The sequence below is a fragment of the Phyllostomus hastatus genome, unplaced genomic scaffold (assembly GCF_019186645.2).
Source record: "Phyllostomus hastatus isolate PE091 unplaced genomic scaffold, TTU_PhHast_1.1 phas_contig_159, whole genome shotgun sequence".
NCBI classification, from domain to species: Eukaryota; Metazoa; Chordata; class Mammalia; order Chiroptera; family Phyllostomidae; genus Phyllostomus; species Phyllostomus hastatus.
The window spans coordinates 12845682-12858408 of NW_025333640.1; the positions used below are offsets into that span (position 1 = coordinate 12845682).

Here is a 12727-nt window from a genome sequence, read left to right on the forward strand (position 1 = left end):
GCATCCACTAAATGAGGACAGCTAGCCCTTTCCTCTGCTCAGCTCCCAAATGCTGTCTGCCGAACACGCACCTGCCCAGCCTACCCTCACCCAAGAGAGGGGACTGAATAACTTTCCCTCTGGAGAAACCGACGAACCTTAAAAAGGACCTGCAGATGATAGCACTTGGGGGTTCTGGCTTAAATGAGAGAATAAAATTGTAGGGTGACACCTACCAGCTGACAAATTCTAATCAATTACAGAGTTCTCACTCAATGTGTCGGTGCCAGAGGTCATGAGACTTTAAAGAAAAGCTTCAAACATGAAATTCAACCCAAATAAATACAGAGGAAAAAAAGGAACTTGAAAGAATAGAGAAAATGCAGGGAAAGGAAGGAAAGAAACTAAATGAACACAGTAATAATAAACTTTCCCTCAAAAAACCCCCTGCAATGATTAATATCTGTAAAGAGATAAAGGATATTATTGCATTCATGAAACAGAAGAGAATGCCATAAAAATTTTAGGGAGTGAGGACGAAGTCTTGAAAAAATAGGATAGTAGAAGTGAACTCAGCAGAATATGTGGATGACAAGGGGGGAGGGGCCTGCAGAAAGCACAACAAACACAGGCAAAAGAAAATCAGAGCATCAGGTAGGAGTTCAGACGTCATAACACAAATTTCAGAGACACCAGGGAAGATGGAGAGAAAATAACAAACAATGTAAGAAATTTTCCAGAATGTAGACCCATAAGTTTTTAGGTTGAAAGAGCCCACTAAATATCTATCCTGTACAATGTCTGAGAATATTACATATCATAAAATTTCAGAACCCTGGGTTTGAAGAAAATATTCTACATATTTTCAGAATAAAAAGAAAAGTAGGTCACATGCAAAGGACCAGAAACCAGATAGGCATTGGGTTCCTCTGCAATAACATTAGAAACTAGAAGAATCTGAAGCAATTCCTTCAAAATTCTTAGGACAAATCTAATTCCAAATGCAGTCGAACAGTCAATTTGGTGTGAGGAGAGAATAAAGACATTTTTCAGGCAAGTAGGATCTAGAAACAATCTGCCCTGCGCTCTTTCTTTGAAACCTACTGGAGGGCATGCTTCTGGCAAATGAGAGAATAAAACAAAAATGCAAACACATGGCATCTAGAAATCAGGGGGCCCAGGATAGGAAAGCCATACAAAGCGCTTGAGGCTAATGGGGAAGGGAAGTCCCAGGGAAACAGCTGTGCATTCAGCCCAGAGAGCAGCTAGCTGAGGATGGTGCAGGGGGTGAGAAGTCACCGGGTGGGGGGTGTCCCCTGCATTTCAGGGGTACTACTTTCATAGCAGGAAAATGTCATGAGAAAAACGGTGTTTAACAAAACAATGAAGATGCCGACTAGCTTCACCGACAGCCCCCATGAGACCTGACAAGGATGTACATAGTTCAGTGTAACAAAAATCCGTGACTGGAAAAATAAGAGTCAGGGTACCATAGCATCATTTTCTAATTATTTCAATAATGAATACGGGATCACTTATATTTGTCCAAAGTCTCTGAAATATATTTTTGTGTGACTTAAGTGATTCCTTATTTTAAAATGCCACACGAAGGTGAAACATGTCTAGGTTATATAAGAAGTCGCAATAACACTTTCTGGAGGAAAAAAATGTCTATTATGTCTACTTACTCTAAGTGTAGGGTGACATAACTGCTTCTATTCGAATAAACACCCGACCTATTATTTGCCTTAGTCAGGCATGGAGTGCACGGCGCAGAGTGGAAGCTCTTGGCTTATGACTGTGTACGGTGGTTTTTCAATGTCTGTGAAGTTCATGATAATCCTATTTTACCTTTCAACAGTCTACAGAAGGACACACTAAATTCAACATGAACCCAGAAATGAAAAGTTTGTTTCCTAGAATAAGAATGTTGATACTTAAAGATTTCATGTGAAAATAGACCATGGGGGAAACTTGACACAAGGAGGAAAAATGACCCATTGATCTGGGATTTATATCCAACAGATTGCTCATAACCAAGTGGAATGCACCTAGCAAGAAAAGTATGTTATTTTTCTCATATCACCTGGGATTAGTTTATTCTAGACTACTCAGTGGATCTGGAGGAAAGATGAATTCAAAATTTTAATTTATCCATCTACAGGTGTCTACAAAGTTGGTTTAACTTTGGGTCACTCTTCAGAGGACATTTGAAGAAAATGGCAATCTAACAGGTCAACCTCCTTCCCAGACCCTTAACATAGACTTGGCCTTGCAGGAGGGCCTCCCAAGGGCACACCACATTGACAGGAGTCTTTGATCCCTCCTGGCTGGCATGAACCCCCAGCATCCTCCTCATTCTACCCAAATCCAGATTTGCATGCTGGGGGCCTGAGCTGGATTCAGGCCGGGGCCTGCCATGCATTGCATCTGTTTGCAGACACTTATATAGGAGAAGACAGCTGATCAGATGAAGCTTTAGAACCAAGCAAAACCGTGGTGTAGTACCAGGCGCAACTCTAGCATCAGTTTCGGTGGGTGTCTTCCTTTGTCCTCACTAAAAGGACTGAGAGCATAGACAAAATTTAAAATATGCATCTTCCTGAAACCATTTCACTTCCAATCTTAGTAAGAACTCCAGTTTATTTGGATTGCTTACTTCTAGCACCAAGAGTGTAAAACAGACCTTCACTTTATAAAAGCAATTTTTGGTCCCTTCTTAAGAAAGCAAAGTAACAATATGCAAATGAGCCTAATGGTCCACTGTGTAAATCAACTTTCCAAGTAACAGGACATTCAGGAGCCATCTAATTGCTTTTAGAAACTCCTTTCTGCCAAGTTGGGTAAAAATAAAAAAATCTTTATTATATAGTTCTTTCCAGTAAGGCAGCTGTTTAGTGTTAGAGAGTTTTAATGATGACAAGACTAAATATAATTCTGCTTTTAAAGGTAGAATAATGAGAGCCAATATGAAGTGAAATACGCTGTGATTTGAGAATGGTTCATGAATAATCCTCTCCTGTGTCTGTTAGATTGCTGTGTGAGAGAATAAAAATAAATGTGGACACTTCCCATCTGGTTTAGAGGGTGTCCTCTTACTAAAGCCAAAGCTGTGACAGAAAGGAGGGTGCCAGACAGAAAAACAGTCACCTGGAGCAAGACATTTACCCCTCTGGCTAAGCCTCTGTGGAAGACCAAGCAACAAACTCTATTTTAGAAACTGCAGAGAACAAGAGACATTTTTGCTTCACCCTGCATTGCACTTAGGCCATTTTTATGGCTTTTGTTTTTTTGCTATAGAAGACATTATTGCACATAATGATACATCCTTGAAACCAGATGGCTTATGAGCTATTTCAACAAAGAAAGAAATGAGGATGAGAAAATATTTGTGGTCTTTCCAGAAATCTTTCACAACCTTCACATTTAATGGCAATTACTAGAAAAGCAGCGAGTTTGAAATTATAGCTGAGGCATATAATTACCTATATTCGACCAATTTATAAACTCCTTTGAGGATAAAGGATGCCAGATAGTGGTACCTACTCTTTTTGATTCCTGACACAGAAAGTGAAGTGAAATATTTGGATAGCATTTTAGTGATTCACTGGTTTTACTAGCTTCATTTCAGGAGGCTCACAGCTGGAGGCCCTCAAATGCTGCCTACTGTGGACACATACATCATTACATTTAAATTAAAAAACAAAACAAAACAAAATACAACAGACCTAAAGAACATTGCAAAAGGTAGCAGGGCACAGAGCAAATTCATTGTCAAGGTTCCTGAGTAGAGACAGGGCAGAGTAGTGAAGTCGAGCAAACACAGAGGGAATGCGGGTATAGAAGTGAAATAAATGTCCGTATTTACTAAGGCATTTCCTCTGAGCACCATCAAAAATCCTCAACAACCAATGTGTGTTTTCACAGAAGTCTTCATAAACAGAGGAGCCAGTATTATCTTAGCAGGAACCAGAGGTCATAAAGCAGGAAACTGGTATAGCAAAGTTTGAGGTTCTGATTGCAGCAAATTTATAATTGCCTTTTGAATAATGAAATAAATTCATGTGCTCACATTTGTATGTGATTTATCCAGCCATGGAAATCAAAATCTACATAGTTCCATAAAATCTACATATTTGACTGAATTAGCTCCATACACATATTATGCTTAAAACAAAATGAAAGACTATGTACTTCCTCACCACATATGGAAAAGATTTAAAAAAAAAATGACAAGTCCAGTGTTATCCACAAGGTTTGTAATGATAACTTTAGTCAAGTAAGGAAACCTTCATTCTTAGGTTTGTTGAGAAAATGAACAGTCTGCTTTTACACATGTAATAGAAACCAACTAAAATAAACCTCCCTGTTACAAATGTTCTCACCATTAGGTGATGTCTTTGTTTGAATGAAAAATGTACACATTCACAGAAAAGGCAAATCAACGGTAAAAAAAATGGACAATCTAATGCGTTTCAGCCTGCATGAGACAGAAATAAGTTCTCTAGTAGTAAAAGCTGTAGACATGAAGTGAAAGTCAACTTATATGGATAAGATACTCGTTCGCTGAGAAGAATTATTTCAAAATGTACAAATATAGAAATAGGCTTGTTCAATAAAAAACCCAGCTGAAGGTCTTAGTTCAATAGAAGAGGTTATAGTAACTACAAAACGAATCATTGTGCTAAACTATAACTGAAATAAATAGGGGGCTGAAAGGGAGTATGAATGACTGGAAATGGTCCTATCAGCCTCCAGCTATGAATAATTTTAGTGGCTCTTCACGAAATGATAGCAAGTGATCCCAAGGATGAATGTTCTTGTTCTCTCACCTTAATCCTCAGGTGCAAACCTACAGCTCTCTTCCTGTGCTGCCTTCACCAGCTGTCCCTTACAGTCCCTTTTCTAGGTCCCTTTCATTGTCCATGGGATTCCTGAACTGTTCCTAGTCAATATTCCTACTTGCACAAATGCTTGCACTGGAAGTGCTTTTGTCCTTAACTGAAATCTGATTTTCCTTGATATGTTACTAACCCCATCACGATCTTCTCTGAGTAAGGAGGTTCTGTGTGCTCTTTGTTTATCAAAGCTACTCTTAGAATGCCTTGGCCATCATCACTCAACATCTGCTTCTTTTTGAAGTCTGTGTGCCCCACCTATAATCACTCTCTTTTCCCTGCTTGTCGCCAACAACCTTGGTATTTCGTCATTGTTCTCAATGACTTTAGTACCTAGCATTTGGTTTCCTGCCATCAACTTTGACCATCATTCATGTTAATGTTCCCTTTAACATCTTGACTTCATAGTTCCTTGACCACTTCCTCTACTCCGCATGACCTTAACTCCTACTTAAATTACCCATTTAAACAGATAACCTTCAATTCCTTTATCACCTGGAAGGAGCTCTTTCTTTAGATCTTGAACTTTCAGAGCTCTCGAGTTGATCATCTACGGTTCTCTCTTCATATGTTCCTATCTCACACTCCCTCTGAGTCACTTACATTGTAGGTGTAACTTCCATTTTCTTGAGTCCTATCTTTTTTCCCTCAAACTCTAGTCTGGTTTAATCTGCTCCCTCTCTGACCCTGCAAACTGCCTGGATGCTGACTTCAGCGATACTTCTCATAGATCAACAAATGGAACATTATAGCATCCCCATCTTGCCAGTACCACCAACTATCTGCGTCTTTTGTTTCTCTTTTCAGAGTGCTGATTGTGGCTGAAATAAAGTCGAAACCATGCTCACCTATCACTGAATCGAATATGAGTCTTCACTCTCTAATTTCAAATAGGTTCTCACTATTGCTGGGAAATACACGATTCTTTACTTGGTATGTCTTATAATTTCTTGTAGTTCTTCTCTTCAGCCTTTTTCACTCTGCTTAATCTCACAGTTACCACACTAGACTTCCGCTTAAAGCAGATGTTGTCATCACATAATTTATAGATAATATTGTTATTTATTTATTTAAAGGTTTTATTTATTTACTTTTAGAGAGAAGGGAAAGGAAGGAGAAAAAGAGGCAGCAGAACATCAACTGGCAACCCTTTGATTCAAAGGCCAGCACTTAATCCACTGAGCCCCACCAGTCAGGGCTAATATTCTTATTTAAAGCAGAACTTTGATTTTCCTTCACCATTTTTTTCTCCTTCACCACAGTTTCTATGAGACAGTTTTCATCCTTTCTGTGGAAGGTCTTGTACAGATTATACATTAAATATTGGTCTTGCACATATCTAGATTATCTTTAAAATAAAAAAATTATTTTATTCATATCACCTTTATCCTGACACTTGACATATGCAATTGAACGAGTGAGAGTTGGTGGGGGTTGGGGGTGTTAAAAGAGAGTATTTGTGGAGGAGCAAAGTCATTTCAGAGTACAGGGCATTTTTCTGGGGAGGGCTTTCCAGCATGGGTTGCAAAAACCCAGAGGGAATCCTGAAGTCATTGGCTTCTAGGATAAGGGACAAGGTGAGAGCCTCCAGTGCCAGAACATTCTGCTTCCAACTGTGCTAAAATTGAACTTGGTTACAGTTATCTTTAACAGGGAGCATCCACAGTGAAGAGCAAAATGAGCTGAGGTTCTATGGAGGTGGAAGGATGAAAAGGAGAGAACCAAAGGTATTTATGTCTTTAAAAATTTCAGGGGAAAAGGCAAAGAGTTTGCAGGAACAAGTATAAAGGACACATGGACAAAAACAAGGAGGGCATGGAAATGGGGGGGGGAGGGCTGGGAGGTGGGCTAGGATGGCAGTAAAAGGCAGAAAACTGTACTTGAACAATTAAAATTAAAAAATGAGACTGTACTTCATAATTATAAAAGCTGTAAACATTATTGTTGAATAGTTGGTTAACAAGAAAATATAGTCTGCTCAAAATTCTAACACTCAAAGAAACACCGGTAACAGTTTGGTATATTTCCTTCTAAATGTGTAATACTCACTTAGGTTGGATAAAGTCTTTTATTGAATTTTTTCATAAAATTACTATTAAACTGCATGTATTTTGCTTCTATGCTAAACTGCATATTATTTTGTTTCTAATATTTTTGCTAAATACTAAATTGTTAATATTTTGACAATGCTGTATTCATAGCATCATCTCTAAGCATATTGATCAAATGAAGCTCTATTTTATTTCTGAGCTGAGCCCCTCCCCCCTTAAAATTAAAAGGTCCCTGCTCAGCAGAGATTACTTTTTTCAACTTACTTTAAAATCACCAAAGGAGCTCTCATGCTTATTTAGACAAACTGAGATAGAAATGTGGGAGAAATATTGGATCATCATGGACACTTTCATAGAAAGCACCAAGTATTTGAGATATACCTATGGTATCTCTTGTGAATGGTTGGACACTACTTCAAATGTACATACAGTACCTGCAAGAATTTCCACCTATATTTTACACACTAAATAAGACCATTAACCATAAAAATAAATACTCAACTTTCTTCTGGAAATGTAATTAGAACATTATATTCACAAAGAGACTAGCATAGCAAAGCACTATTATCCTAATATCTAAGAATGTGACACTGTGACAAAGCCAATATTTACATGAAAAAGTCATGAGGAAGAATAGATCAAAATGTTATGTCTCAATTAAAAGTTTCATACTTCAGGAAGTTCCTTGATTGGACTTTCCATTTCAGGGATGGGTTGTTTTCAAAGTGATCCTATGCCAACACTGTTAATGTGAACTCATCATCATATTACATTTATGAACAGCCCATATAGCCACATGGCCAAGTGCTTCAGAATGAAGGCCATAATTGTGCCTACACTACTCATTTATCATTCTCTAATGTGTTTGGTGAGAGGGTGTGTGTGTGTGTGTGTGTGTGTGTGTGTAATTTTAGAATGAAAAATTTTTAAATACTACTTTTTGCCCTAACATTGTTTTGAAGACCCCTCTGGTTCCATAGTTTGTACTTTCGATGCTACTAAATTGCTTCATAATTTGACTAGAGTCAGCAGAAATGGGAGCTGGTGCCCACATTTTTTGAATGAAAAGCAGAATGGCTTATCTTCCAAACATTAAATTGGGAAGACAAGGCAATTGGATTGCACTGAATCTAATTCAGGAGTGGGTCATTCTTTCACAAAATTTGTGTGGTGTAAAAAGATGTGTAGAATTTTGTGTGTTTGTTCTTGCCAAAAGGATCTTAGAAATCACTGGATTATAAATTATTCAAAGATAACACTTTTTTGTTTTTTCACCTTTGTGTCCTTAGCATCCAGTGTTACCCAACACTTGGCAGATAATTAATAGTGAGGGAATGAAACGTATGCTAGATTTTTAAATACATTTATGTACACTTAAGGACCTCTTAACAATTGCTTGGTGATTATATCTCTTTGACCTTTGTTACCTATTTTGTCCCACATTGTTTTGCTTATTACCTTTTGCATTTGTGTTTGTGTGTATGTATGTTTAAATCTACCAGGTAAGGTTTATGCTAGAATGGAACCCAGGAAACCATTTGCATTGTAACGTCAAACAGTCATCTAGGGAATTTTTGAACCCTAAGTAGTAGAGGTTAAAGGACGGGAAAATGTTCAACTTTCTAAGTTCCACTGACCAAGCCACACACTGGAGTTGGAGCAGCTGTCCAACATAAACAGAACAGGAAGGGAGGAACACAGAAACTCTCAGCCCTTCGTCCAGAGTCTGCCCTGTGATGGGGGTGTTAACATGTCAAGTACACACACCTTGAAATAGTTTGATTGTACTGTGGCCAAATGACATTGCTAGTACATGCTACAGAGCGATAATGTCCTCCTAGACCTTCCAAATGTGTCATGTGCTCTCTAATGTTTTAAAGTAAGATATTAATCAAACGAGAACACAGGAGAAACAAGGAAGGAGTTGAAAGGGTTCCCAAATTAAATAACTGGGTTGGACAAACTTTTCTACTGTAGTTCCATCCCATGGGAATCTTATTTAATTCTTTCATATTCATTTCATTTTTAAGATAAGTGACATCAGTCTTAAAAGTCCTGTAAATTGGGAAAACTCTGGGATTGGAGGGGTTTGTAAAGAGAAGCCCTATGGTACATTGAGGTTCGAAGTTAAGCAGAACAAATGGGGTTGCTCTAAATGTGGGTGCTCTATCTCTACCTCCTGCTTGATCTGTTCTTGCTTCATTCTTTCAAAGATGTTTGTGAGCATTGCTTTTGTGAAAGGGGCAGTGAAAAAGACAGTCAAGTTCTCTACTCTCAAAAAGCTTACATAAAAACGATACACAAACTGACAAGCAGGTAAATAAGACACTGAGAAATAATTACATGCTTTGCGGCAATTAAAGAGGCTGATTCATTGGGGAATGGCTGGGTGGCTGCTTCAGATTGGGTGGTCAGGGAAGGGGGTGACATTAAGTTGAGAGCAGAAAGCAAGAATGAGGCAGCCATTAGTAGCAGAACATTCCAGGGAGTAAACATTCCAGGCAAGGGAACAACTTGTGCTTAAGTTTGTGTCTAGGAGTGTGGAGGAAACCGTAAAGAACTCCCAAATATAGCAAGGCCGGCACAGCTAAGTGCTGATAAAGAGAGGATACAGGCTGCTATTTCCTTCTCTCCTGTCTCTTAAACACATCATCTCTCACTCCCGCGTGTGTAGGGCAAGAACATTCCTCTGATTCTACACAGAGAATTATTATTGTGCTTATTAGTGTTTGTTTTTATGAAAAGGTAGCTATAGTTTGTCAGTCTGGAACTGGACTGGGGTGACACATAAAATCCCTGGTACCTTAGTATGAATGAGTTTATAGGAATTAAGAAAGGCAGGGACTTTGTTTCCTGTTCACACACTAAGTCCTAAGTTTAAAAAAAATGTTTTTCCCTTGAACCTTCATGCATCATTTGTGGAGAGTGAGAGGCAGCCAGACTCATATGGTGCACTTCTTTCAAACAAGGGAAATAATATAACAAATGGTTCATAAGCTAGGTTTATGTTTGCTCCTTTCTCTTTTTCTCTGATAAGAAATCTGATTCAGGTACCTGTTGTTTTTTTTCTCTGTACTGTAATAGAAGATTATGAGCATCGGTCACATAAATAACCCTTATTTATGACTTTTTTCCTGTGCAGTGTCGAAGCGCACTTCTGGTCCCACAGCCAGGGGTGAGGCATTCCACAAGTCCCATGTGCATGGCGCTGACACCAGATGGCCCACATGTAATTGTGTGGAACTTGCACTTGAGAGAGAGTGTCGGGGCCAGAGACACTCGAAGGTGCAGAAACTGAAACAGATGCCTCCGGGCACTGAGTGTGGAACTCGCCCTCAAGTCAGGTGTTGCAGACCCTGGCGGAGTCCTGAGGGCTACAGGGTGATGGGGAGGGTTTCTGTTGGGTAAGGGATCAGGGCTGCTCCTTGTCAGAGGAAAGAATTTGTGATGTTTCTATCTTTTCATTTTAGTCTTTGATTTTTTTCTTCCCAAGATCAGTATTGGAGGTATTTGAGAGGAAAAAAATGCAAAGAGATTTTCTTTATGAAAATGATATATATTCTTTCAGGAATCTAACAAATCAACCACCATTTTCAGGTTAACGTATTACAAGAGTAAATATTTTAATTCCTGTCATTAGCCCCTCCTAACTCTTTCCTATTTGTTCAATTACAAATGATTCAGAAGAATGAAATGCCATAAAATCCCAAGATATACACCTCTCCTTTAGTGAAGGGGAATGAAATTACAGGCTGATGAGAGAAGATGAGAGCAATCCATAATTTTTCACTGCCAACCATAAGAGGCAAAATCTCATTTCCCCCAATGTATAAAAAGACATAAAAAGTCTTGTGAAAGAATTTTACTTGGCAGTTACTAGTAGTCATTAATTAGCAATAACTTAGAAGCCATGCTAAATTATTGGCAGATGTCATTCAATAACATTCCTCTGTCAATGGATACAGATTTTAAAACAACGAGCAAACCTTTTCAGGAAAGAACGCAATAATAGAGAAAGGAGGGAAAGACCTCAGGCCAAAGTAATAAAGTTGGTTCCCTCAAGTGGGTGCCTTGGAAGAGGAGGAGCAGCGAGATCTAACTTTTTCTTTAATTACTGCTGTATTGTTTCAATGGTCACATCGAGATGCATTTACTTTGTAATGAAAACAAAAGCCCATGAAGCATAATTTATAAGAAAACTTAAAAATTAATATGTATTTTAAAGTATCATCACATATGATGCTCCACCCAGAAAATGGCAAGTATATTACATGGAAATTGCTAAGCGATGCTCTAAGGATATACCGAAACACCTAGAAAATTTAAATAAGCAAACAGTGGGAAAACCAATGTCACTTCTAAGCTACCAGGTTTTGTAAATAGGTGCAGTGCCTTTCCCCAAATTTCCTGGCAAAGGGAAAAGTAAGTGACTCCTTTCTATGGATCTTAAACACTAAAGTCTGTTTTTCCTGTATCTCATTTTTATACTGAAAATCTGACTAATAAGCAAATCATGATGTCACTCTTCAAACTTGTGCTTAAGCTACACATCCTTTTAATAACCACAAAATTGTTTTGTCTGTGTTCTGTAGATATGCCTCCTTGCCCCCGCTCCCTGCCATGCCCACTAACATCGCCACAGAGCATAGCTGAAGGCTGAAGAGCTGTTGAAACTCCTGAGATAAGAAGGGCTGAAATGCCTGTTCACAGCTCCTTGGTGGCTCTCCTGTGACTTATATCTAATTGATGACAGCCATTATGGTGGATCCAGGTCACTTAATCAAGAGCACAGACCAGTCCTAGTCATTAAACAACAACGTTCACTCTTCCTTTCTCAGGAGAGCAGGTCTGTGGTTTCATGAAAAGCACTGCAAACACATATTCAGACTGCAAAGATAAAAGAGGTCAGCAGTGGCAATTAATTTTATGCGTCGAAGCTATAAGAGTGTAAATCTTTTTTAAGGCTGCCACTTTTGACCTCATTTTACCTGTTCAATGTCTCCATGGAGTTGGAGCACAGGTAGAAAATGTTCACCTGCCATCTTTCACACTACTGTGTACAAACCTCATGGCTCTGCTGCCTGAAACAGAGCCTGGGCGGCACTAAGAATTACGTGCAGGGTAGTCATAGATATTCTACATTTTGCATATTCTAGCATTTCTAACAAATGAGCTGATGACAGAGAAGAGAGAGTAGACTGCTCAGTACAAGAGAAACAAAGAGTAACTCCTATCCTAAAGTCATCTTTCCTGCCCTAAATCAAAAACATCAGACATCATGGGAAAATCTAAGGGGCTTTCCTAGAGCCCGGCACATTCATTCTCAAGGAAATGTGACCTCAGAGAGTATGTATACATTTTATACGACTCTGACATTTCCACTGACCTCTGTCAGGGCCGTAATTCAAGGTCTGTTATGCTATGATAGAACCTTTTGAGTTAATTGATTTCTGCCTCTCTCTGACATTGTAATGGCTCTATTCATAACAACTGTCTGCTGTGGAGTGCCAATGGAAACAGCTCAGGCGAGGTTTATCATCCTAAGAAAATAGTGGAAATCAAATGTGAAGCTGGCATTCATGGAAATATGTAGTTACGTGGAATTCCAAAGTCAAGGAGGTCGTGTTGTGAAAGGCGTTCTTCCTCCCGACAAGCCTGGCCAGCTCTGGTTTCATTCCCCTCCCCAGGCTCTGTGCAATGAATTTCCACCGGCAGCTTCTAGTCTTCCCATGCTTATCTGTATCAGATTTCGTTCCTGATTCTCAAATTTAAAACATTTGGAAATGCTTTTAATCGAGA

The 12727-nt window shown here is 38.9% G+C and overlaps 1 protein-coding gene across 4 annotated transcripts in view; it reads right to left on the reverse strand.

The window, feature by feature from the left end:
* Positions 1 to 12727, reverse strand: part of PALLD (palladin, cytoskeletal associated protein) — a 354974-nt gene that overhangs the window by 159620 nt on the left and 182627 nt on the right. The window lies entirely within an intron of this gene.